The sequence below is a fragment of the Bombina bombina genome, chromosome 7 (assembly GCF_027579735.1).
Source record: "Bombina bombina isolate aBomBom1 chromosome 7, aBomBom1.pri, whole genome shotgun sequence".
NCBI classification, from domain to species: domain Eukaryota; kingdom Metazoa; phylum Chordata; class Amphibia; order Anura; family Bombinatoridae; genus Bombina; species Bombina bombina.
In genome coordinates, this window is record NC_069505.1 from 497,433,378 (window position 1) to 497,461,362 (window position 27,985).

Here is a 27,985-nt window from a genome sequence, read left to right on the forward strand (position 1 = left end):
GTGGACTTTAAATACAATCACATACTGTAAATCTTCTTTTGCTGCAATTGTGCTATTTCTGCCATTAAAAACCTTGATCCTATTCTCTCATGCCAAACAGTATATTTACACTTTACAAACATGTTTTACTTTTATAAGTTAAGTTAATAGAGAATGAACTTACTGTTTGGAGTTAGTAAAATGGCTAAATAGTTTCAATGACACAAAATAGCACAATTTAAGTAAAATACCATTTACAGTGTGTGGTTGTTTTTAAAGAACTTTACTGTAAACCTGGAACAGCTCCAGCCACTTTATTCTAAATATAATATTACATTTTTAGACACTTCTACAGAGAATACGGAATACTGAAAACAGATTTGTTTTTAAAGTCCACTGATAAAAATAATTTGTTAAAATTTTGAAGTTTTCATCCTCCTAGTATTTTTAAAGTATTGCCGAGAAATCAATTTAAAAGAGTAAATAGAATAATCACAGATAAACAAAGATGTAAGATACAGCTCATCCAGAAAAAATAATTCAGATAGAAACAGATAAAGTATTTAAAGGAGAAAAGATAGATTGTAGGGATGTGTCTAATAAAGAGAATAGATACGTTTTTGTCTCCACATATATGGAGTTAAGCCATAAGATGATACATTTTTGAGGGAACATTAGTATTTATTAAGGGACTATAATCCACATATGCAGTGCTTTATAGAATACTCCATGCCATTTTACAGGAAAAATGTAAATTTAAAAGGTATTTTGGTTAAGGAGGATGTGGGGAGAAATAAAGTATATCACAGAGAACCATTTGCACATCCATAACAGGTTGTTTTTCCTGTATTGAATGTGGCAATTGTAATTCTATGATCAAAAGTGATTTTTTTTTCTCTATCATTCAGCATTAGGGACAATATTTAAGATTTTAAGGAAAACTTAAACTACAGATCAATTTTTTTTTAATATATTTAATAAAATGCCCTTGTGGGCTGGTTTATATAGGGGAGATGTGTAGAGAGGCTAGAAAAAGAATATATGAACACAAATCCAATGTTAAATGCAAAAATAAAGATGATCCTGTCTCCTCACACTTCTTGATAATAGGACATAACATCAGTCAATTAAGATTTCATATAATTGAAAGTTTGAATAACCAAGTGGTTTGAGGGTGACAAAGAGCATCTTTTGCAAACGAGAGAGATGTATGTGATATATAAATATCTCCTAAAAGGTCTTAATCAGGATTTTGATTGGACACTATTTTTTTATTTCTTGTTGCTTTTGGTATATCAGTTATGTTTTGATTTATCTAATGTTAACACTTTTTACATACACAAAGATAGTTATATAACTGTTAGAATCTTGATTTAAATGAAACTTCCTATTAGTAAAATTAAATGTATTAGTTGGATGTAATGATAAAATGTGAACAACCTGCAGGAATTGAGATTTAGCACTTTAAGTATTATAGAAATCATTTTTGCTGACATGACTAAGGGCCAATAGCTGGCCTGAAACTCTGTGCTTTTAACTCATAATGTTGTGACAATAAAAGATTTCTATCATTACAACAAAGGCTGGATTCTATAAATTTGTTGATTTTGTATATGAAAATCAATATTAATATAACAGTTGATTCTATTTAAAGCATTGTAAATACAAACTTACCCGAAGAATTCCAGTGGGAATCCAACTCAGAACTAGATTACGAATGGCACGCTAACTGTTGTGCACAAGCACTAAGGGGTTTTGTGTGGCTCTTTGCACGCGTCAGAAGTAGCGTGTGTATTACAGGTTGAAAGTAAATGCGTTTGCTCAAGTGTATTTGAATTTAACGCGCGACTGGATAGTGCAACTTCAGAGCTCTGGTTAACTCTTTCGCAAAACAATAAAGTGTGACAAAACACATCAAAATTACACGTAAAAGTACAATTACACTCGTGATAACACTGTGTGATTATTTAAAAAAATTGTGATAAAAAGTTATAAGAGCTTAAAAATATGAGGTCTAAATTATTAGAAAAAAAGGTGGCAAAGGCAAAAAAGATAGTGAAGATGGGGAAATATGTTTGATGCGGTGATGAGGGGATTTATGATCTTACATTGGGCTTTACCCACAGCCGCTTGGGTTTTACCCGGGTAATCCTAGGATTACCCAATATCTGCCTTTACCCATAACATATATATGTTTATATGTGTGTACATATGTATTTGTGTTTTACTGTACATATTTCACATTCCAATGTTCTTCACTTACTGGAAAATGTCCTTTTTATTCTTAAATACATATATATATAGATATGCAGGTATATACAGGGAGTGCAGAATTATTAGGCAAATGAGTATTTTGACCACATCATCCTCTTTATGCATGTTGTCTTACTCCAAGCTGTATAGGCTCGAAAGCCTACTACCAATTAAGCATATTAGGTGATGTGCATCTCTGTAATGAGAAGGGGTGTGGTCTAATGACATCAACACCCTATATCAGGTGTGCATAATTATTAGGCAACTTCCTTTCCTTTGGCAAAATGGGTCAAAAGAAGGACTTGACAGGCTCAGAAAAGTCAAAAATAGTGAGATATATTGCAGAGGGATGCAGCACTCTTAAAATTGCAAAGCTTCTGAAGCGTGATCATCGAACAATCAAGCGTTTCATTCAAAAAAGTCAACAGGGTCGCAAGAAGCGTGTGAAAAACCAAGGCGCAAAATAACTGCCCATGAACTGAGAAAAGTCAAGCGTGCAGCTGCCAAGATGCCACTTGCCACCAGTTTGGCCATATTTCAGAGCTGCAACATCACTGGAGTGCCCAAAAGCACAAGGTGTGCAATACTCAGAGACATGGCCAAGGTAAGAAAGGCTGAAAGACGACCACCACTGAACAAGACACACAAGCTGAAACGTCAAGACTGGGCCAAGAAATATCTCAAGACTGATTTTTCTAAGGTTTTATGGACTGATGAAATGAGAGTGAGTCTTGATGGGCCAGATTGATGGGCCCGTGGCTGGATTGGTAAAGGGCAGAGAGCTCCAGTCCGACTCAGAAGCCAGCAAGGTGGAGGTGGAGTACTGGTTTGGGCTGGTATCATCAAAGATGAGCTTGTGGGGCCTTTTCGGGTTGAGGATGGAGTCAAGCTCAACTCCCAGTCCTACTGCCAGTTTCTGGAAGACACCTTCTTCAAGCAGTGGTACAGGAAGAAGTCTGCATCCTTCAAGAAAAACATGATTTTCATGCAGGACAATGCTCCATCACACGCGTCCAAGTACTCCACAGCGTGGCTGGCAAGAAAGGGTATAAAAGAAGAAAATCTAATGACATGGCCTCCTTGCTCACCTGATCTGAACCCCATTGAGAACCTGTGGTCCATCATCAAATGTGAGATTTACAAGGAGGGAAAACAGTACACCTCTCTGAACAGTGTCTGGGAGGCTGTGGTTGCTGCTGCACGCAATGTTGATGGTGAACAGATAAAAACACTGACAGAATCCATGGATGGCAGGCTTTTGAGTGTCCTTGCAAAGAAAGGTGGCTATATTGGTCACTGATTTGTTTTTGTTTTGTTTTTGAATGTCAGAAATGTATATTTGTGAATGTTGAGATGTTATATTGGTTTCACTGGTAAAAATAAATAATTGAAATGGGTATATATTTGTTTTTTGTTAAGTTACCTAATAATTATGCACAGTAATAGTCACCTGCACACACAGATATCCCCCTAAAATAGCTATAACTAAAAACTACTTCCAAAACTATTCAGCTTTGATATTAATGAGTTTTTTGGGTTCATTGAGAACATGGTTGTTGTTCAATAATAAAATTAATCCCCAAAAATACAACTTGCCTAATAATTCTGCTCTCCCTGTATATATATAGGCCATGTCATTAGATTTTCTTCTTTTATACCCTTTCTTGCCAGCCACGCTGTGGAGTACTTGGACGCGTGTGATGGAGCATTGTCCTGCATGAAAATCATGTTTTTCTTGAAGGATGCAGACTTCTTCCTGTACCACTGCTTGAAGAAGGTGTCTTCCAGAAACTGGCAGTAGGACTGGGAGTTGAGCTTGACTCCATCCTCAACCCGAAAAGGCCCCACAAGCTCATCTTTGATGATACCAGCCCAAACCAGTACTCCACCTCCACCTTGCTGGCGTCTTGAGTCGGACTGGAGCTCTCTGCCCTTTACCAATCCAGCCACGGGCCCATCCATCTGGCCCATCAAGACTCACTCTCATTTCATCAGTCCATAAAACCTTAGAAAAATCAGTCTTGAGATATTTCTTGGCCCAGTCTTGACGTTTCAGCTTGTGTGTCTTGTTCAGTGGTGGTCGTCTTTCAGCCTTTCTTACCTTGGCCATGTCTCTGAGTATTGCACACCTTGTGCTTTTGGGCACTCCAGTGATGTTGCAGCTCTGAAATATGGCCAAACTGGTGGCAAGTGGCATCTTGGCAGCTGCACGCTTGACTTTTCTCAGTTCATGGGCAGTTATTTTGCGCCTTGGTTTTTCCACACGCTTCTTGCGACCCTGTTGACTTTTTTGAATGAAACGCTTGATTGTTCGATGATCACGCTTCAGAAGCTTTGCAATTTTAAGAGTGCTGCATCCCTCTGCAAGCTATCTCACTATTTTTGACTTTTCTGAGCCTGTTAAGTCCTTCTTTTGACCCATTTTGCCAAAGGAAAGGAAGTTGCCTAATAATTATGCACACCTGATATAGGGTGTTGATGTCATTAGACCGCACCCCTTCTCATTACAGAGATGCACATCACCTAATATGCTTAATTGGTAGTAGGCTTTCGAGCCTATACAGCTTGGAGTAAGACAACATGCATAAAGAGGATGATGTGGTCAAAATACTCATTTGCCTAATAATTCTGCACTCCCTGTATATACCTGCATATCTATTCCTTTAGATATACAGATATTTTTCATGAACAGAATTGTGTGTGTGTATATATATATATAGAGATTATAGAAATCAGCGCTAGAAGTGTATGAGTATGCTGTTAATCTTAATATATCTTCCCATCCACTACTGGAAAATATATGTGTACACAAGACACTTGCAGGTTAAGCAGAAAACAGTCTCATTCAGTCAAATGTGGCAAGTCTATGGATGTGAATTGTTCATTAATATCCACAATACTGGTTCCTGTGTGCTATGAAGAAATAGGCTGCTCGTCTGAGAGAAGAAGAATGATCCCCCGCAGGGCGAGGTTCCTCTTAGAAATCTGAAAGAGTATGAGACAAGACAAGCGCCCAGGGGCACACTTCGTGTAATACGTTCAGAAAAATCCGCTCTCACCTGGTTCAACCTCAACTTATGAGGTATGCAAAAAGCACTTCTCAAGAGCTGAGAGTACACTAACAGAAGTGCTTTTTGCATACCTCATAAGTTGAGGTTGAACCAGGTGAGAGCGGATTTTTCCCACTGCTATATTATAAGTAAATGATCTGAACGTATTACACGAAGTGTGCCCCTGGGCGCTTGTCTTGTCTCATACTCTTCCGTGTATATATATATATATATATATTTAATAATAAGAAGTACATTATTTTCTATGTGAAGAACATAGTGTGTGTATTTACAAAAAAGATCAGAAAATACTGGACTGAAGTATGCACTTTTTAGCACATCTGTTTCCCTTATATATCATGTTATATACTTGATGCAAAGATAAGCCATAATAAAATATAACCTTTATTAAAGTTGATTAAAACTGAACATTAAAAAAAAACAAAAAAAATCACAAGAAAGACTCCACTGAAAATATCCACTGACCAATATATAGCTCTTTGAATGATTAGGATGTAGCTGTCTGTTAATATCTATTGTCAATAAATCTGTAAAAGTATATCAACTGATAACTACATTTTTGACTTAGGTGTTGGTGTCACTTTAACTATAGATTCTTGCTCTTATAATATCAATGTACATTTGTATTTATGCCAACACTTGATTTAACACTGTATTTATACGTTTAGACACCAATCAGCAAGCGCTACCAAGGCGCTCAACCAAAAATGGGCCGACTCCTAAGCTTACATTTCTGCTTTTCAAATAAAGATACCATTAGAAAAATTAGAAAGTTGCTTAAAATTGCATGCTCTATCTGAATCATGAAAGAAAAAAATATGGGTTTAGTATCCCTTTAATCTCATTCTCTGTTAGTTGGATTCTTAAGTTGATCCTGTTTGTATGATTATTAATAATGCAAGGACTACACTCCCCGGCAGTTCGTTTTCCCTTATACAGACAGATTTCAATTTCATATAATTATCACTGGCCATAAAGTTGTTGTCACTAAAGTGAGGGAATTTATTTTTGATCCTTTTCTGATTTTGTACATTTGCCCACTGACATCAGTCTATCATTTTAATGGTAGGTTTATTTGAACAGTGAGAGACAGAATAACAACAATCAAATCCAGAAAAATGCATTTCATAAAAGTTATAAATTGATTTGCATTTTTATGAGTAAAATAAGTACTTGACCCTTTTGCAAAACATGACTTTGTACTTGGTGGCAAAACCCTTTTTGGCAATCACAGAGGTCAGACGTTTCTTGTTGTTAGCCACCAGGTTTGCACACATCTCAGGAGGAATTTTGTCCCACTCCTCTTTGCAGATCCTCTCCAAGTCATTAAGGTTTTCAAGGCTGACATTTGGCAACTCGAACCTTCAGCTCTCTCCACAGATTTTCTATGGGATTAAGGTCTGGAGAAGGGCTAGGCCACTCCAGGACCTTAATGTGTTTCTTCTTGAGCAACTCCTTTGTTGTCTTAGCCGTGTGTTTTGGGTCAATGTCATGCTGGAATACCCATGCATGACGCATTTTCAATGCCCTGGCAGAGGGAAGGAGGTTCTCACCCAAGATTTGACTGTACATTGCCCCATCCATCGTCCCTTTGATGCAGTGAAGTTGTCCTGGCCCATTAGCAGAAAAACACCCCCAAAGCATAATGTTTCTACCTCCATGTTTGACGGTGAGGATGGTGTTCTTGGGGTCATAGGCAGCATTCCTCTTCCTCCAAACACGGCGAGTTGAGTTGATGCCAAAGAGCTCTATTTTGGTCTCATCTGACCACACCACTTTCACCCAGTTCTCCTCTGAATCATTGAGATGTTCACTGTCAAACTTCAGACGGGCCTGTACATGTGCTTTCTTGAGCAGGGGGACCTAGCGGGCACTGCAGGATTTCATTCCTTCACAGTGTAGTGTGTTACCAATTGTTTTTTTGGTGACTATGGTCCAAGCTGCCTTGAGATCATTGACAAGATCCTCCCATGTATTTCTGGGCTGATTCCTCACCGTTCTCATGATCATTGAAACTCCACAAGGTGAGCTCTTGCATGGAGCCCCAGAACAAGGGAGATTTACAGTTATTTTTTGTTTCCTCCATTTGCGAATAATCACACCAACTGTTGTCACCTTCTCACCAAGCTGCTTACCGATTGTCTTGTAGCCCATTCCAGCCTTGTGTAGGTCTACAATCTTTCCCCTGACATCCTTTTTTGGTCTTGGCCATGGTGGAGAGTTTGGAATCTGATTTATTGCTTCTGTGGACAGGTGTCTTTTATATAGTGTCAGGGTTTTTTCTCTGTTTTGTTTGCCATGTGCTGCTGGCAGCCATTTTACTCACCTCTCTTGCTGACTATGGTGCATTGTGGGGGATGCTGCTCATTTACTTCACTTCCTTTTATGGCCAGACTGGTGTGCATCATCCGTGTGAGACAGGATGCAGTCTCAGAATTGTGATGTCATCACTTATTATTTAAAGGGCCTTTGTTCAGTATGCTTTGCCTTTGCGTTGTCTCAGACCTGTTTGTGAGAGTTCCTGTGTATTACCTGGCTGCCTGATGTCCTTCCTGGTTCCTGATCCCTGGCTTGTTCCTGACTCTGCTGTTTTCCTTGTTCCTGATTCCAGCTCGTCTGACTATTCGCTTTGGCTCCTGACTTGGCTCGTCTGACTACCAGCTCTGGTTTTGACTCCTGGCTTGTTATTTGACTTGTGGACTTTTTATTATTTTCTGCTATTAATAAAGGTGTGATTATTTTTGCACTTCTCGTCTCAGTCTGATTCCTGGCACCCTGACATTACGCAAAGGCCATGAATCCTGATGGTGCTAATAATCCACCTTTACCTGCCATCATTTCCAGGATGGATGTACAGGATCACCGCTTGGATCAATTTGCACTAGCCCTGCAAACCCTGCTGACTCGCACTGCACATTTGGACCAAAGTGTCCCGCAAGTTATGGCTGCTCCTGTTTCCGCTGCTGCACCTATGCCTACCAGGAGCATGTCCGGTTCTGCACCTCTACCTCAGCAATATGGAGGCGATCATATTCAGTGCAGAGGGTTTTTGAACCAGGTGGGCATTTACTTTGAGATGTTACCTCAGGCGTTTCCCTCTGACAGAGCTAAGGTGGGATTTCTCATCTCGTTACTCTCTGACACAGCTCTTGCCTGGGCTAATCCCTTGTGGGAGACTAATAAACCTGTGATTTCAAATTACCCTGAATTTGTGGCCTCCTTTTGAAGGGTATTTAATGTTCCGGCTCGCTCCTCCTCTGCTGCTAAATGACTCATGTCAATCCAGCAAAGTACAAGATCTGTTGCTCAGTATGCTATTGAGTTCCGTACGCTTGCCACAGAGGTAGGTTGGAACAATGAAGCCCTTGTTGCCGCCTTCTTTCATGGGCTCTCTGATGCGATTAAAGATGAAGATGCTGCCAGAGATTTACCAGAGGATCTCGAGGCATTGGTGTCTTTTTTGATCCTAATTGACATCAGACTCAGAGAGAGGCCCTCTTTCAAGGAGCGCTTGCGGAAGCCTCCTGTTCCATTGTCTCCTATGTGTTCATTCCCACCCATGCCTCCCTCTACTCCCTTGCCTCCTGGTCCCGAATCACCAGGTACTGCTGAGCCGATGCAGTTAGAATTCACGCGTCTCTCTGCGGCGGAGAGGGCTTTTAGGAGGAGGGAGGGGCTCTGCCTCTATTGTGGGTTACAGGGCCACCTTTTGAAGTCTTGTCCTATATGACCGGGAAACGCTCACACCTAAGGTCCTGTCGGGGGCAGACCTTGGGTGGTTTATCCTCGTCCCCGGAACCGCTTAAGGAGAGACCTTTGGTCACGGTTGTCCTTTCCTGGGTGGACTCCTCCATAGTCACTCAGGCTCTTGTTGACTCCGGTGCTGCAGGCTATTTCATTGACAGTGCTTTTGTATCAAAGCACTCCATTCCTGTTTTGCCTCGGTCCGTTCCGCTTGCTATTGAGGCCATTGATGGCAAGCCCCTGCAGCCCGCACTCGTTACTCACGAAACTGCTCCGTTGTCTATGGCTGTTGGGGCTCTCCATTTTGAAACCCTCCAGTTCCAGGTGATAAACTCTCCGCATTTTCCAGTTGTTCTGGGTTATCCCTGGCTCCAAAAGCACAATCCCAGTCTCAACTGGCACAGGTCTGAAATTTTGTCTTGGTCCCCGCAATGTATTTCCACTTGTCTTCGGAAACCAGTTAAAGTCTTGTGCACTTCTTTGGTATCTCAATTGCCAGAGGAGTACAGAGAGTTCCTAGACGTTTTTGACAAGGTGCGTGCCGGTACGTTGCCTCCTCACCGGTCTTACGATTGTGCCATAGACCTGCAACCCGGAGCCATTCCTCCTCTGGGCCGGGTGTATCCTCTTTCTGTTTCAGAGAATTGTGCTATGGAGGAGTATGTTGCCGATGCTCTGTCATGGGGGATCATACGCAAATCCTGCTCTCCTGCAGGGGCTGGCTTCTTCTTTGTGAAGAAAAAGGGTGGTGAGTTAAGACCCTGCATCGATTATTGGGGTCTTAATCGTCTTACCATTAAGAATGCTTACCCTATTCCGCTCATTACGGAACTCTTTGACCGCCTCAAGGGAGCTACGGTCTTAACTAAGCTTGATTTGAGAGGAGCGTGCAATCTCATTAGGATTAAGGAGGGCCACGAATGGAAAACAGCATTTAACACCAGGAGCGGGCATTATGAGTATCTTGTAATGCCCTTTGGCCTATGTAATGCTCCTGCTGTTTTTCAGGAATTTATTAATGATGTCCTACGAGATATGTTGCAACAGTGTGTTGTGGTGTACTTAGAAGACATCCTCATACACTCACCCACACTTGAGGCTCATCGTTCTGATGTTACACAGGTTCTTCAGAGACTACGTGAGAACGGCCTGTTTTGTAAACTTGAGAAATGTGAGTTCCATCAGACTCAAGTAACCTTCCTAGGTTATGTTATCTCCGTTGCAGGGTTCTCCATGGATCCTGACAAGTTATCTGCAGTTCTGCAGTGGCCTCGCCCAGTTAGTCTTCGGTCTATTTAACTTTTTTGGGGTTCACCAATTACTATAGAAAGTTTATTAAACACTTTTCTTCCTTGGTCAAACCTATCACAAACATGACCCGTAAAGAGAATGATCCACTCCATTGGTCACCTACTGCCATTAAGGCCTTTGATAGTCTTAAGACTGCCTTTGCTGCCGCTCCAGTTCTGGCTCATCCTAAACCTGTCCTGCCTTTCGTTCTTGAGGTCGATGCATCTGAGACTGGAGTAGGTGCCCTCTTGTTTCAACGTCCTACGCCTGACGGTTCTTTGCATCCATGTGGTTTCTTCTCTAAGAAATTGTCTCCAGCGGAGTGCAATTATGAAATTGGCAACAGGGAATTACTGGCCATAATTTTGGCACTCAAGGAATGGAGGCATCTTCTCGAGGGTACTAGCGTGCCAGTGCTCATTCTTACTGACCACAAGAATTTAACTTATCTATCTGAAGCAAAACGTTTGTCACCCCGACGGGCCAGATGGGTGCTATTTTTGTCTCGGTTTAATTATGTGGTCTCCTACCTGCCTGGTAGTAAGAATGTTAGGGCTGATGCATTCTCTCGACAATTTTCGCCTCTGTCCAAGGAGGAGTCTGTACCTACTCCAGTTATACCTCCTGACCATATTTTGGCTACCATACGTACTAATTTGACTTCTCCCTTGGGGGAGGAGATCCTGGCTGCACAAACCAATACACCTCCTGAGAAACCTAGTGGTAAGTGTTTTGTTCCTGAGAATCTTTGAATTAAACCTTTGCACACTTACCACTATCCTAAAGCCACAGGTCACCTAGGCAAGAACCAAATGATTTGGTCTGTCACTTGACAATTCTGGTGGCCAGGTCTTTGTTCTGATGTTGCTGCATATGTTGCCTCCTGCTCAGTTTGTGCACAGAATAAGACTCCTCGACGTCTTCCTGGAGGTCTTCTTCAACCTATTGCTAATGGAGAGCGTCCTTGGACACATCTTTCCATGGACTTCATTGTCGAGCTCCCTGTTTCCAATGGCAATACTGTTATCCTTATGGTGGTTAACCGTTTTTTTAAAATGTCACATTGCATTCCCTTAATGAAGCTGCCTACCGCTCAGGAGCTTGCTTCAATTTTTGCCCGGGAGGTCTTCCGTTTACATGCCTTACCCAAGGAGATAGTGTCGGACCGGGGTAGCCAGTTTGTCTCCAGATTTCGGCGTTTTTTTGTGCTCAAATGGGGATCCAGCTTTCCTTCTCCTCGGCATATTACCCTCAATCCAATGGGGCTGTGGAACGATCTAATCAAGCTCTGGAACAGTTCCTCTGTTGCTATGTATCAGAGCACCACAATAATTGGTCTGAACTGTTACCTTGGGCAGAGTTTGCTCGTAATAGTGCTATTAATGCTTCCTCCAAGTTATCCCCGTTCATGGCGAATGATGGGTTTCAACCATCCTTGTTGCCCGATTCATTCATGTCTCAGGGTATTCCGGCTTTGGAGGAGCATCTCCGGCAACTCCATTCCACGTGGGTGCAGATTCAGGATTGCCTTCATCGTTCTAATCAACGCCAAAAGTTCCAGGCTGATTGTAGGCGTCTGCCCGCACCTTCCTACAAGGTTGGTGAGAGAGTTTGGCTGTCCTCCCGCAACTTGAACTTTTGTGTGCCTTCCAATAAATTGGCTCCCCGTTATGTTGGTCCTTTTCGAATACTCTGATGGGTTAATCCTGTATCCTACGCTCTTGACCTTCCTCCTGCTATGAGCATCTCCAATGTTTTTCATGTCTCCCTCTTGAAACCATTGGTTTGTAATCGGTTTACCACTGTGTTGCCTCGTCCTCGTCCTATCTTTGTTGACAACCATGAGGAGTATGAGGTCAGCAGCATTATTGACTCTCGTATGTCCAGGGGCCGTGTACAGTATTTGGTTCACTGGAGGGGCTACGGTCTGGAGGAGCGTTCTTGGGTTCCCTCCTCTGATGTTCATGCTCCCGCCCTCCTCCGTGCCTTCCATGCCCCTTTCCCCAATAAGCTTTTTGTCCTCCCGCGAGGGAGGGGTCATTGAGGGGAGGGTACTGTCAGGGTTTTTTTCCCTGTTTTGTTTGCCATGTGCTGCTGGCAGCCATTTTACTCACCTCTCTTGCTGACTATGGTGCATTGTGGGGGATGCTGCTCATTTCCTGCACTTCCTTTTATGGCCAGACTGGTGTGCATCATCCGTGTGAGACAGGATGCAGTCTCAGAATTGTGATGTGATCACTTATTATTTAAAGGGCCTCTGTTCAGTATGCTTTGCCTTTGCATTGTCTAAGACCTGTTTTTGAGAGTTACTGTGTATTACCTGACTGCCTGACGTCCTTCCTGGTTCCTGATCCCTGGCTTGTTCCTGACTCTGCTGTTTTCCTTGTTCCTGATTCCAGCTCGTCTGACTATTCGCTTTGGCTCCTGACTCGGCTCGTCTGACTACCAGCTCTGGTTTTGACTCCTGGCTTGTTATTTAACTTGTGGATTTTTATTATTTTTTGCTATTAATAAAGGTGTGATTATTTTTGCACTTCTCGTCTCAGTCTGATTCCTGGCACCCTGACATATAGGTAACAAGCTAAGATTAGATGCACTCCCTTGAAGAGAGTGCTCCTAATCTCAGCTCGTTACCCGTATAAAAGACACCTGGGAGCCTGAAATCCTGCTGATTGATAGGGGATCAAATACTTATTTCACTCATTAAAATGCAAATCAATTTATAACTTTTTTTAAATGCATTTTTCTGGATTGTGTTATTGTTATTCTGTCACTGTTCAAATAAACCTACCATTAAAATTATAGACTGATCATTTTTTGTCAGTGGGCAAATGTACAAAATCAGTAGGGGAACAAATATTTTTTTCCCTCACTGTATATTAAAACAGACATTCTGCAATTAAAAAAAACCAATGGATTAGGAGATATTTTAGAGTTCCCCCATCCTCGCTTCAACTTTATTTCTTCCTATTAAAACCCAGTGCATAAACCCACCCTGCACTCACTTTCTTCCTATAAAAGCCCAGTGCATAAACCCACCCTGCACTCACTTTCTTCCTAAAAAAACCCTTTAAATAAACCCACCTTGCACTCACTTCCTATAAAAATCCTGTACATAAACCCACCCTGCACTCACTTTCTTCCTATAAAAACCCTGTACATAAACCCACCCTGCACTCACTTTCTTCCTATAAAAACCCTGTACATAAAACCACCCTGCACTCACTTTCTTCCTATAAAAACCCTGTACATAAACCCACGCTGCACTCACTTTCTTCCTCTAAAATCCCTGTGCATAAACCCACCCTGCACTCACTTTCTTCCTATAAAAACCCTGTACATAAACCCACCCTGCACTCACTTTCTTCCTATAAGAACCCTGTACATAAACCCACCCTGCACTCACTTTATTCCTATAAAAACCCTGTACATAAACCCACCCTGTAATCACTTTCTTCCTATAAAAACCCTGTACAGAAAGCCACCCTGCATTTACTTTCTTCCTATAAAAACCCTGTACATAAACCCACCCTGTAATCACTTTCTTCCTATAAAAACCCTGTACATAAACCCACCCTCCACTAACTTTCTTCCTATAAAAACCATGTACATAGACCCACGCTACACTCACTTTCTTCCTATAAAATTCCTGTACATAAACCTAACGAGCACTCACATTCTTCCTATAAAAACCCGGTTTTAGTGAGGCTGGAGAGGTTGTTAGTGAATCTAGTCCAGTTGTGTTGACTTTTTCTCCGAATACAAGCAATTAGGAGTGCAAAGGTCAACTATTTGTCAACAGAACAACAAAAAAAATACAGACAGACCAGTTTTGTAGACAAACTTTTGGCATGGAAAGAACTGGCCCCATCCCATTTTTTTAACCTGAGAAATTAACCCTTTTCTTATATTATAGGATATGACTCAAGCAAAAATCTATTAGCAACTGTAATTACAAAAATTAAAAGTTTATAAAAACACAAAAACATATAAAGACATAGATAGCATGGAGACGGCACTCACATTCTACACACACATGTATACTGAACTCACCCTGTGCACACACATGTATAATGGACTCATCCTGTACACACATGTATACTGAACTCACCCTGTGCGCACACATGTATACTGAACTCACCCTGTGCACACATGTATACTGAACTCACCCTCTGCTTGCGCACACATTGTACAATTGTACACAACCACACACACACTTAACAAATATAGATTGTACTCACCCTGTATTCACAAACATATATACATAGATTGCACTTTGTTTGTACAAATACACACATACACAAAAATTGCACTTACCCTGTATACACTACACACAGCATTCACTCCTGTTCCGATGTCTGTCCCAATACAGCCCGATCTCATATACCCACTAAACCTACACACCCCTTGTTCTCATGTACAAACAGTAATAAGGATCTGCCAGATATGCAAAGATAAAAGACTTGTCACATAAACTGTCAGAGCAGTCAAAACATCACCTAAATAAAACCCTGGTTCAGCTCACTCACCAACAGGGAAAAGAATCCAGTATAAAATTGTAGATTACAAAACACATTTGTCCTTAAGTGCACTTCTAATCACTAATCAAATTAAACTTGCACTTTATTGCTTAATACTTTGTACTACAGTTCTGTTATTATGAATGCTGGAAAGAATACAAAACTTTCCTGTCTTAAAATATCTAGGCCACTACGCAGTTGTCTCAATTTAGTCTCACAGATACAGAAAGCTTTCTTATTTTTAGACCAGTGTATACAATTGAATTTTCATGGGGTAAGGGGACCCCCTCCTGTGTCTGCAAAGTAAAAAATAAAAAAAAAGTGACACTCCCACAAAGAAACAAACTGCTAGTCTGCCAATATTATATTAAAAGTATTCAAGTTCTATGTATCAGCAGGCATGCAGATATCCATAATGTAAACCTCCCCCCCTATAACAAATACACCCTACCTTGTTTCAGCAGATTCTCTGTTGTATCCTGACACGACTTATGCAGAAGAAATCTGTGAGGGAGAGCAGCAATGCTAAGGGCCAATCAGAGTTGTTATATTCATTCTGGCCACTCCCCTAAAATGAATTATTGTAATCTTATTCTGATTCAGTAAAAAAATACTGCAAATGCAGCTGTATCAGTGATAAAAATTTGCATTGGAAATTAAACTTAGTTGCAATCATTAGTTAACATTTTAAGTATTTAATTTTAATGCACTCAAAGAAGTTTTTTGTGGCATCTAAAAAGAAACATATTAAAATCTATAACTATTTTTCATTTAATTATTTATTTTGTATATCAGATGTTCCTTTAAAGGAAAACCATTAAAAGGTTTATATGCTTGTGTGATGTAATGAATGATCGGCCCTTAAAGGGAGACTAAACACAGTGGGTTAGATTACAAGTGGCGTGCTGTGGCACGCAAACGAAAAGAGGTTTATCGCGGCTCTGCATGCATCGATCGGAAGTAGCGCGGTATTACATGTTTTAAGTAAATTGGTTCAGTTGAGCACAAGTGAATTTAACACGTGTCTGGTAAGTGCTACCTCAGAGCTCTGGTTAAGTGTTACACTCAAATAAAAAGTTGCACAAACACATCAAAAATACATTAAAAGTACAGTTACACTCATAATAACAATTATTTTTAAAAAAATTGCTGAAAAAGTTGTAGGGGTTCAAAAATATGAGGTCTCAGGTGTTATATATGCATGTCTAAATATGTATATGTATGTGTGTGTGTGTATATTTATATATATATATATATATATACATATATATATATATACAGTTCAAGTGAAAAGTGAAGGATAAGCAATCTTTGTCCCCAGGCTGGGGTAAATATATACCAGGGTGCGTGTTTCAGATATAAAGAGTCCAGAGCAAAGACAGCACTCACTGGATTTTAGTAAAAAATTACTTTTATTGGAAAAAAGTTAAAAGCAAAGACCCATGACGTTTCGGTGTCCACTAACACCTTGGTCAATTGGCATCACTCAGCTTAAGGACCCTTGTGTAATCCTGACATCCGGGAGGCAGAGTAAAAAGTATCCTAACAAGCAGCCTTATATATCTTCAAATGTCATGTCAAACAATGCAAAATTGCATACGTCCGCGAGGCCACACCCCTTCCGGTTCTCCGCTCTTTCACTATTGGTTGTAGTCACGCTCAAACCCCTCCTGTGTTTGCCTTGCGTGCACATGGCTAATTAGCATTTTTGGAACTGCGCATGTCACTATTACAGCTCCAGGGTATTATTGCACATATGCGCTGCTTGTAAGAGAAGAAAAAGTTTAAAAATTGCGCTGCTTGTAGGAGAAGAAAAAGTTTAAAAATTGCAGCTGCTGATGTGTGAACACATTCAGCACTGCCGTAGTACTGCACATGATATTATAGAAAAAACAGACACAATAATATGCTTGGCCACATCGTTCTCATGTAGAGGAAAAAATATATAGATTGGTATAAAACTCCCAAATCCTTATTTATCCTTTGTTGAACAGCACATATGTACATGTGTATATAAAGTCACTTAGCAGTGTCCTTTATAGTATTGCTGGAACAACTACCCCAAAGTACATCTTGCTGTTACGAGCCCTTGGGTCTACGGTGTCCAGGGTGTAGATCCACTTGAATTCAATCTGCAATAACTTTCTCCCCCTGTCTCCCCCTCTCTTCATGGGAGGCACATGATCAATAATCATTGTCTTCAGACTAGAAGCATTATGTTAAACATGTTTATACAGAGCAAAATGTCGGGCCACCAGCTGTTCAGAGGTGCCATTCTTAATGGCCTCCCTGATAGCATGGCGATAGTTTGCCATCCTCTCCTTGAAAGTAGTGTTAGTTTTTCCAATATAACATAGGGAACAGGGGCAAATCTGTAAATAGATCACAAAGTTCCTACTGCAAGACAACCTATGTTGGATCTTAAACCTCCTGTTGGTGTGGGGATGTTGAAAAGTATCACCGGTCAGCATCTCATTGCAGGTGATACAGTCCCCACACTTAAAGCATCCCATTCTTGTAGGTTTAAGCCAGGTGTCCTTTTGATATGAGCCACTCGGGTCCGTTTTCACCAGAAAATCCTGAATATTTCGTGCTCTACGGTACACCAATCGTGGCGGTCTCTTCTTTCACTTTGTTAACTGTTTGTCCGTACGTATAATGTCCCATCTGTTATGGATAGCTTTATGCACTCATTCATGTGCTGGAGTATAGTTGTAATGAAGTTCAGATTTGAATCCTCTTTCGTTTGTGCCAATCTATCTCTACTAAGTAGGGTCATTTGTGTTTCCTGTGCTAGTTTTACTCTCGCTTTGTCTATATCAGTAGATAGGTATCCTCTTGCCAGGAGCTTATTGCACATAGTGTCAAATTGTTGTTGGAGTATTTCAGGCTCTGAGTTGTTCCGCACCACCCGGGTAAGTTGTGAGAGGACAATCCCCATCTTCTGTTGTCGTGGATGATAACTACTGGATAGCAACAAAGAGTTTCTATCCGTGGGCTTGGAGAATAAAGACGTACCAAAGCGATATCCCCCATTCTCAAAGACCTTGAAAATATTCAGGTCAAGAAAATGAATACTATTAGAGTCATATTCTAACTTCAGTCTTATTGGTGATTTGGCACTATTCGGGTCATAGGTCCACTGTTCAAGTTGCCTCTCAGTGCCTGTCCAGACAAGGAACAGATCATCTATATATCTGGTGTGCAAAGAGATGTGTGGATGTGTTAGATTTTTCATAGTATACAACTCATAGCTCAACATAAAAAGGTTGGCATATACCGGGGCCATGTTTGACCCCATAGCCGTGCCGGACAGTTGGAGGAAAAAAATCTTTCTCAAATTTAAAATAATTCTTAATGAGACAGTGTTCCATGAGCTCTATGAAAAACTCTAACACGGGAACAGAATAGTGACTAGAGTCCTTCACAATGGATTTGACAGTCTCCAACCCCGCAGAGTGTGGGATCACAGTATAGAGACTGTCAAAATCCATAGTGACCAAAATATCATTAGCTTGCAGAGTGGTATGTTGCTGTAATTTACGAATCATACTAGAAGAGTCCTGTAGGAAAGAGAATGAATTACAGACCACCGGTTGTAGGTGGTGATCGATAAATTCAGCAATGCCAGAGAAAATGGACCCTCTGGCAGACACAATTAGCCGGCCCGGAGGATTAACCAGGCCCTTGTGTGTTTTTGGAAGTAAATACAATATCGGTGTGATTGGGTGTTCAACACACATAAAGTCAAATTCAGACTGAGTGATGATGTTAGACTGTAATGCAAACATAAGTGTTTGATCTATAGATTTTTTAAAAACCCAAGTGGGGTTCGCAGGAAGCTTCCTATAGGTCTTAAGGTCAGACAATTGCCTCATAGCTTCCAATCTGTAATCACTATAATCCTGTACTACTATCGCTCCGCCTTTGTCAGCAAGGCGTATAGTAATACTATGATCATTTAGTTAGTGTGTGTAATGCCTGTCTTTCATCAGTAGGTAAATTGGAAAAGCTGCGTTCATCCAATTTCATCTCACAATCATGTCTGAGGAGCCTAGAAAAGCTCTTGATGGAGGAGTTAGTGGTCTGATGGTCATGTCTGGGGGTAGGTATAAAAGATAACCCCCTATTAAGTAGATTAATTTCACTTACAGTGAGTGGTCTGGTACTTAAAATAAAGACTATGTGGGTCTTTTCTTTTGGTTGTATGTTTTTCTTTTTGTGCCCCCCTCGTCTGGGATGTTGCCTGTCCGGTTTTTTGTCTTTGTAGCGGGAGGTTTATTAGCTGACCTGGTGGTAATGCCAGTATGTATATCCTTATCCTCAATCTGTATTCTATCTGAGTCTCCCTCTGACGAGTCCCCTCCACTTGTATCAACTGTGTCAATGTGTGTCCTCCCCCTAGGGTTTCTGCGTCTAGGTTTGAATGTCCTGACAGTTTCATCCTTGCCATAAAGCCACTTATAAACCCGTTTCTCCAACATAGGTGTGTCCGGTCCACGGCGTCATCCTTACTTGTGGGATATTCTCTTCCCCAACAGGAAATGGCAAAGAGCCAGCAAAGCTGGTCACATGATCCCTCCTAGGCTCCGCCTACCCCAGTCATTCTCTTTGCCGTTGTACAGGCAACATCTCCACGGAGATGGCTTAGAGTTTTTTAGTGTTTAACTGTAGTTTTTATTATTCAATCAAGAGTTTGTTATTTTGAAATAGTGCTGGTATGTACTATTTACTCAGAAACAGAAAAGAGATGAAGATTTCTGTTTGTATGAGGAAAATGATTTTAGCAACCGTCACTAAAATCCATGGCTGTTCCACACAGGACTGTTGAGAGCAATTAACTTCAGTTGGGGGAACAGTGAGCAGTCTCTTGCTGCTTGAGGTATGACACATTCTAACAAGACGATGTAATGCTGGAAGCTGTCATTTTCCCTATGGGATCCGGTAAGCCATGTTTATTAAGATCGTAAATAAGGGCTTCACAAGGGTTTATTAAGACTGTAGACATTTTCTGGGCTAAATCGATCATATTTACACATATTTAGCCTTGAGGAATCATTTATTCTGGGTATTTTTTGTAAAATAATATCGGCAGGCACTGTTTTAGACACTTTATTCTATAGGGGCTTTCCCTAATCATAGTCAGAGCCTCATTTTCGCGCCGGTATGGCGCACTTGTTTTTGAGAACAGCATGGCATGCAGCTGCATGTGTGTGGAGCTCTGATACATAGAAAAGTCTTTCTGAAGGCATCATTTGGTATCGTATTCCCCTTTGGGCTTGGTTGGGTCTCAGCAAAGCAGACTGTAAAGGGGTTAAATATAAAAACGGCTCCGGTTCCGTTATTTTAAGGGTTAAAGCTTCCAAATTTGGTGTGCAATACTTTTAAGGCTTTAAGACACTGTGGTGAAATTTTGGTGAATTTTGAACAATTCCTTCATACTTTTTCGCAATTGCAGTAATAAAGTGTGTTCAGTTTAAAATTTAAAGTGACAGTAACGGTTTTATTTTAAAACGTTTTTTGTGCTTTGTTATCAAGTTTATGCCTGTTTAACATGTCTGAACTACTAGATAGATTGTGTTCTGACTGTGGGGAAGCCAAGGTTCCTTCTCATTTAAATAGATGTGATTTATGTCATAATAAATTTAGTAAAAATGATGCCCAAGATGATTCCTCAAGTGAGGGGAGTAAGCATGGTACTGCATCATCCCCTCCTTCGTCTACACCAGTCTTGCCCATACAGGAGGCCCCTAGTACATCTAGCGCGCCAATACTCCTTACTATGCAACAATTAACGGCTGTAATGGATAATTCTATCAAAAACATTTTAGCCAATATGCCCACTTATCAGCGAAAGCGCGACTGCTCTGTTTTAGAAAATACTGAAGAGCATGAGGACGCTGATGATATTGTTTCTGAAGGGCCCCTACACCAGTCTGAGGGGGCCAGGGAGGTTTTGTCTGAGGGAGAAATTTCAGATTCAGGAAAAATTTCTCAACAAGCTGAACCTGATGTGATTACTTTTAAATTTAAGTTGGAACATCTCCGCGCTCTGCTTAAGGAGGTGTTATCCAATTTGGATGATTGTGATTATCTGGTCATTCCAGAAACACTATGTAAAATGGACAAGTTCCTAGAGGCTCCGGGGCCCCCCGAAGCTTTTCCTATATCCAAGCGGGTGGCGTACATTGTTAATAAAGAATGGGACAGGCCCGGTATACCTTTCGTACCTCCCCCCATATTTAAAAAATTGTTTCCTATAGTCGACCCCAGAAAGGACTTATGGCAGACAGTCCCCAAGGTCGAGGGAGCGGTTTCTACTCTAAACAAGCGCGCCACTATACCCATAGAAGATAGTTGTGCTTTCCAAGATCCTATGGATAAAAAATTAGAAGGTTTGCTAAAAAAGATGTTTGTTCAGCAAGGTTACCTTCTACAACCAATTGCATGCATTGTCCCTGTCACTACAGCCGCGTGTTTCTGGTTCGATGAGCTAGAAAAGGCGATTATTAGTAATTCTTCTTCTTATGAGGAGATTATGGACAGAATTCGTGCTCTTAAATTGGCTAATTCTTTCACCCTAGACGCCACCTTGCAATTGGCTAGGTTAGCGGCGAAAAATTCTGGGTTTGCTATTGTGGCGCGCAGAGCGCTTTGGTTAAAATCTTGGTCAGCGGATGCGTCTTCCAAGAACAAATTGCTTGACATTCCTTTCAAGGGGAAAACACTGTTTGGCCCTGACTTGAAAGAGATTATCTCTGATATCACTGGGGGCAAGGGCCACGCCCTTCCTCAGGATAGGTCTTTCAAGGCCAAAAATAAACCTAATTTTCGTCCCTTTCGCAGAAACGGACCAGCCCCAAGTGCTACGTCCTCTAAGCAGGAGGGTAATACTTCTCAAGCCAATCCAGCCTGGAGACCTATGCAAGGCTGGAACAAAGGAAAGCAGGCCAAGAAACCTGCCACTGCTCCCAAGACAGCATGAGATGCGGGCCCCCGATCCGGGACCGGATTTGGTGGGGGGCAGACTCTCTCTCTTCACTCAGGCTTGGGCAAGAGATGTTCTGGATCCTTGGGCGCTAGAAATAGTCTCCCAAGGTTATCTTCTGGAAGTGATTCATCCTGTTCCATTAAGAGAACGAGGGATGGGGTTCTACTCCAATCTGTTCGTAGTTCCCAAAAAAGAGGGAACGTTCAGACCAATCTTAGATCTCAAGATCCTAAACAAGTTTCTCAAGGTTCCATCGTCCAAAATGGAAACCATTCGAACAATCCTTCCATCCAGGAAGGTCAATTCTTGACCACGGTGGATTTAAAGGATGCGTATCTACATATTCCTGTCCACAAGGAACATCATCGGTTCCTAAGGTTCGCATTCCTGGACAAACATTACCAGTTCGTGGCGCTTCCTTTTGGATTAGCCACTGCTCCAAGGATTTTCTCAAAAGTACTAGGGTCCCTTCTGGCGGTGCTAAGACCAAGGGGCATTGCTGTAGTACCTTACTTGGACGACATTCTGATTCAAGCGTCGTCCCTTCCTCAAGCAAAGGCTCACACGGACATAGTCCTGGCCTTTCTCAGATCTCACGGATGGAAAGTGAACGTGGAAAAGAGTTCTCTATCTCCGTCGACAAGAGTTCCCTTCTTGGGAACAATAATAGACTCCTTAGAAATGAGGATTTTTCTGACAGAGACCAGAAAAACAAAACTTCTAAACTCTTGTCGGATACTTCATTCCGTTCCTCTTCCTTCCATAGCGCAGTGCATGGAAGTGATAGGTTTGATGGTAGCGGCAATGGACATAGTTCCTTTTGCGCGCATTCATCTAAGACCATTACAACTGTGTATGCTCAGTCAGTGGAATGGGGACTATACAGACTTGTCTCCGAAGATACAAGTAAATCAGAGGACCAGAGACTCACTCCGTTGGTGGCTGTCCCTGGACAACCTGTCACAAGGGGTGACCTCCCGCAGACCAGAGTGGGTCATTGTCACGACCGACGCCAGTCTGATGGGCTGGGGCGCGGTCTGGGGATCCCTGAAAGCTCAGGGTCTTTGGTCTCGGGAAGAATCTCTTCTACCGTTAAATATTCTGGAACTGAGAGCGATATTCAATGCTCTCAAGGCTTGGCCTCAGCTAGCGAGGGCCAAGTTCATACGGTTTCAATCAGACAACATGACGACTGTTGCGTACATCAACCATCAGGGGGGAACAAGGAGTTCCCTGGCGATGGAAGAAGTGACCAGAATCATTCAATGGGCGGAGACTCGCTCCTGCCACCTGTCTGCAATCCACATTCCAGGAGTGGAAAATTGGGAAGCGGATTTTCTGAGTCGTCAGACATTGCATCCGGGGGAGTGGGAACTCCATCCGGAAATCTTTGCCCAAATCACTCAACTGTGGGGCATTCCAGACATGGATCTGATGGCCTCTCGTCAGAACTTCAAGGTTCCTTGCTACGGGTCCAGATCCAGGGATCCTAAGGCGACTCTAGTAGATGCACTAGTAGCACCTTGGACCTTCAAACTAGCCTATGTATTCCCGCCGTTTCCTCTCATCCCCAGGCTGGTAGCCGGGATCAATCAGGAGAGGGCGTCGGTGATCTTGATAGCTCCTGCGTGGCCACGCAGGACTTGGTATGCAGATCTGGTGAATATGTCATCAGCTCCACCATGGAAGCTACCTTTGAGACGAGACCTTCTTGTTCAAGGTCCGTTCGAACATCCGAATCTGGTCCCACTCCAGCTGACTGCTTGGAGATTGAACGCTTGATCTTATCAAAGCGAGGGTTCTCAGATTCTATTATTGATACTCTTGTTCAGGCCAGAAAGCCTGTAACTAGAAAAATTTACCACAAAATTTGGAAAAAATATATCTGTTGGTGTGAATCTAAAGGATTCCCTTGGGACAAGGTTAAGATTCCTAAGTGTCTATCCTTCCTTCGAGAAGGATTGGAAAAGGATTATCTGCAAGTTCCTTGATGGGACAGATTTCTGCCTTGTCTGTGTTACTTCACAAAAAGCTGGCAGCTGTGCCAGATGTTCAAGCCTTTGTTCAGGCTCTGGTTAGAATCAAGCCTGTTTACAAACCTTTGACTCCTCCTTGGAGTCTCAACTTAGTTCTTTCAGTTCTTCAGGGGGTTCCGTTTGAACCCTTACATTCCGTTGATATTAAGTTATTATCTTGGAAAGTTTTGTTTTTGGTTGCAATTTCTTCTGCTAGAAGAGTTTCAGAATTATCTGCTCTGCAGTGTTCTCCTCCTTATCTGGTGTTCCATGCAGATAAGGTGGTTTTACGTACTAAACCTGGTTTTCTTCCAAAAGTTGTTTCTAACAAAAACATTAACCAGGAGATTATCGTACCTTCTCTGTGTCCGAAACCAGTTTCGAAGAAGGAACGTTTGTTGCACAATTTGGATGTTGTTCGCGCTCTAAAATTCTATTTAGATGCTACAAAGGATTTTAGACAAACATCTTCCTTGTTTGTTGTTTATTCTGGTAAAAGGAGAGGTCAAAAAGCAACTTCTACCTCTCTCTCTTTTTGGATTAAAAGCATCATCAGATTGGCTTACGAGACTGCCGGATGGCAGCCTCCTGAAAGGATCACAGCTCCTTCCACTAAGGCTGTGGCTTCCACATGGGCCTTCAAGAACGAGGCTTCTGTTGATCAGATATGTAGGGCAGCGACTTGGTCTTCACTGCACTCTTTTACCAAATTTTACAAGTTTGATACTTTTGCTTCTTCTGAGGCTATTTTTGGGAGAAAGGTTTTGCAAGCCGTGGTGCCTTCCATTTAGGTGACCTGATTTGCTCCCTCCCTTCATCCGTGTCCTAAAGCTTTGGTATTGGTTCCCACAAGTAAGGATGACGCCGTGGACCGGACACACCTATGTTGGAGAAAACAGAATTTATGTTTACCTGATAAATTACTTTCTCCAACGGTGTGTCCGGTCCACGGCCCGCCCTGGTTTTTTAATCAGGTCTGATAATTTTTTTTTCTTTAACTACAGTCACCACGGTATCATATGGTTTCTCCTATGCAAATATTCCTCCTTAACGTCGGTCGAATGACTGGGGTAGGCGGAGCCTAGGAGGGATCATGTGACCAGCTTTGCTGGCTCTTTGCCATTTCCTGTTGGGGAAGAGAATATCCCACAAGTAAGGATGACGCCCGTGGACCGGACACACCGTTGGAGAAAGTAATTTATCAGGTAAACATAAATTCTGTTTTCTCCCGGTAGTCCTTTTTTAACCGTGGTAAGTTTTTTGTTTTTAAACGCTGTCAACTCATTGTTGTATTTAGTGACAAGTTTCTCTAATTTAGTCACCCACTCCTCAGTTTTGTCATCAATCAGGATTTGATAGCTATGTGTCTTAATAATGTCAATCTCAATCTGTATCTTTTTTTCTAACCTGCTAACTTCTTCAATAGTAAGAAGCATGAGATCATAAGAACATTTGTTGAGAATGGAACACCATTTGCGACAAAATTCTGGATTAGAGTGACCTAGTGTAGGTATATTACAGACTCTAAACCCCCTAGGTATTTGTTTGTTCTTATGGTAGTAGCATGATAGGTAAACAGCATGCAAGTTATAATCAACCTTGCATTTACGTAAATTTAACAGTCTATGTTAGACATCAATAGGTTTGCCTCCCCTCAACTCACGTATATCCGTAGTGGTGCGAATCCTCTTGGCATCCACCTCAGTAAATACAAAAGTATCCGTATTGACATCATCTTCATTATAGTTGTGTATCCCACCTGACTGTGAGGTTTGCATATTGTTAGTATCTATACCATGTGCAGTGCAAAATTTAAAAATAATAGTGTTCCACGAATAGTCAGAGTGAAACAACTTCCTCAGGCTGGGGTAAATATATACCAGGGTGCATGTGTCAGATATAAAGAGTCCGGAGCAAAGACAGCACTCACTGGATTTTTAGTAAAAAATAACTTTTATTGGAAAAAAGTTAAAAGCAAAGTCCCATGACGTTTCGGTGTCCACTGACACCTTTGTCAAATGGCATCACCCAGCTTAAGGAACGTTGTGTAATCCTGACATCCGGGAGGCAGAGTAAAAGGTGTCCTAACAAGCAGCCTTATATATCTTCAAATGGCATGTCAAACAATCCAAATTGTGAACGTCCGAGAGGCCATGCCCCTTCCGGTTCTCCGCTCTTTCACTATTGGTTATAGTCACGCTCACACCCCTCCTGTGTTTGCCTTGCGTGCACATGGCTAATTAGCATTTTTGGAACTGCGCATGTCACTATTACAGCTACTGGCATAGAAGAAAAGAACAAAGAGCGCATCCGGATTCAAGTGTATTTATTAACAAAGGTACATATGACACACAAACAGAAATACACTTACAGTGTTCCAAGTAAAACATGCAATGGGTTAGAGAGATGTACAGGGCGATGCTGACCGGACCATAGACCACAAGCCCTCCAAGTGATGTCTGGACCCCCACAGCCGACAACCAGTACAGGTACTCTCAGAATTACACCAATAAAATACAGCAATAACCTCAACGCGTTTCCCCCGTTTACGAACGGGCTTTCTCAAGAGGATAGGTGATTGTAACCTGTATTACCATTTGGTATATAGCCATAGTAAGCCAATCAGGATTAAGTTGAGAAATTAAGTAACACACCCCTTCTATGTGATGTCAAAACTTGACCCTTTCACATCCATTATACAGGTAAATCAGCATTGTTGGATAAATTGCATATCTATATATAAATAAAAAACAACAACATTAAATTCATAAATGCTCACAGTTGCATTAATAGATTTAAAATTTCACTTATCTTAAACAGACTAGAAAGCTTAAAAAGATTTCAAAGGAATTATAGAGGGCCTTTTGAAACTATATCATAAAAGTGGTCCCTATAGATAAAAACACTGTAATTAACATTAAAATATAATCATTTCTATACTATTTACAAATATAAAAAATATATAAAAAAAATGCATAATATTTTGATATACTCATACCCCAGTTAAATACATAGGTAGATCTTATATGAGCACCAGCTGGTGTATTTACATGTGTGCTGCCACATCTATATCAATGTTCATTCTCATGGGTGTTAAACAATTCATCTTATATATCCAAAGAGTTTCTAATTTTCACAATTTCAGCAGTCTGTTTCTTTCTTTGGGAGATACCCAGTCTATCACCCTTATGCGTAAACTACTGGGGTCACAGTTGTGTGCATCCATAAATTGCCTAGGCACACTGTGTTTTGGATTTTTCTTTGATGTTATAAACATGCTCATATATTCTCCATTTTATTTTTCTTTTCGTGCGGCCTACGTAATACAGGCCACACCCACACTCAAGGAGATACACTACAAATGTAGAGTGACAGTTACTTCTAACCTTGATATTGAACTTCTGTGTATGATCAGAGTTCATAAATGTAGGAGAACTAATATGTTGACACATGACGCACTTAGACTTGCCACATTTATAGGTTCCTTTTTTGCCTATCAACCAACTAGAATTATTGTTACCATTTTCTGATCCTATTTTCAATTTACTGGGATCTAGAATATTTTTTAGATTTCTCTCTTTCTTAAATGTTATATCCGTGCCATTCCCTAATTGGTTTCCTAGGATGGTATCAGCCTTTAAAATGGACCAATGCTTATTAAGTATCTTCCTGATATGTTTAGCTCCCTCATTATATGTTGTAATGAACCTAATGGGGGTCTCTCCTTGCTCCTTATCATCTTGTTCTTTGTTATTTTTCTTATTCTTTATCAGTAGCTCACTTCTATTCTTTAGCAGAGCTCTTTCTTTTGCATCTACCAATAACTTTTTATCATAACCTTTCCGAATCAGTTTATTTTCTAAAATTTCAGATTCCAACTGGAATTTGGTTTCATGGGTACAATTCCTGCGCATACGGAGGAACTGGCTATACGGAATGTTTTGTTTCCAGCTTTTTTTTATGTGCGCTGGAATAGTCTATAAAACTATTTCTTTCAGTCTTTTTTCTAAAGTTCGTGACTGCAACTTTATTGGATTCATCTTTATATAGGATCAGGTCCAGGAATTCAATGAATACATCTGAATGATTAAATTAAATTCATTATTATTGATAATTGATTAT

At 41.2% G+C, this 27,985-nt stretch overlaps 1 protein-coding gene across 1 annotated transcript in view; it reads right to left on the reverse strand.

The window, feature by feature from the left end:
* LOC128666859 (cytochrome P450 2A4-like) overlaps positions 1-14,826 on the reverse strand; it is a 55,551-nt gene extending 40,725 nt beyond the window's left edge. Inside the window, exon 1 of the mRNA XM_053721660.1 lies at positions 14,655-14,826. The gene's annotated coding sequence lies outside the window, so the exon portion shown is untranslated. The remainder of the gene's footprint in view (positions 1-14,654) is intronic.
* Between the last annotated feature and the right edge of the window lie 13,159 nt (positions 14,827-27,985).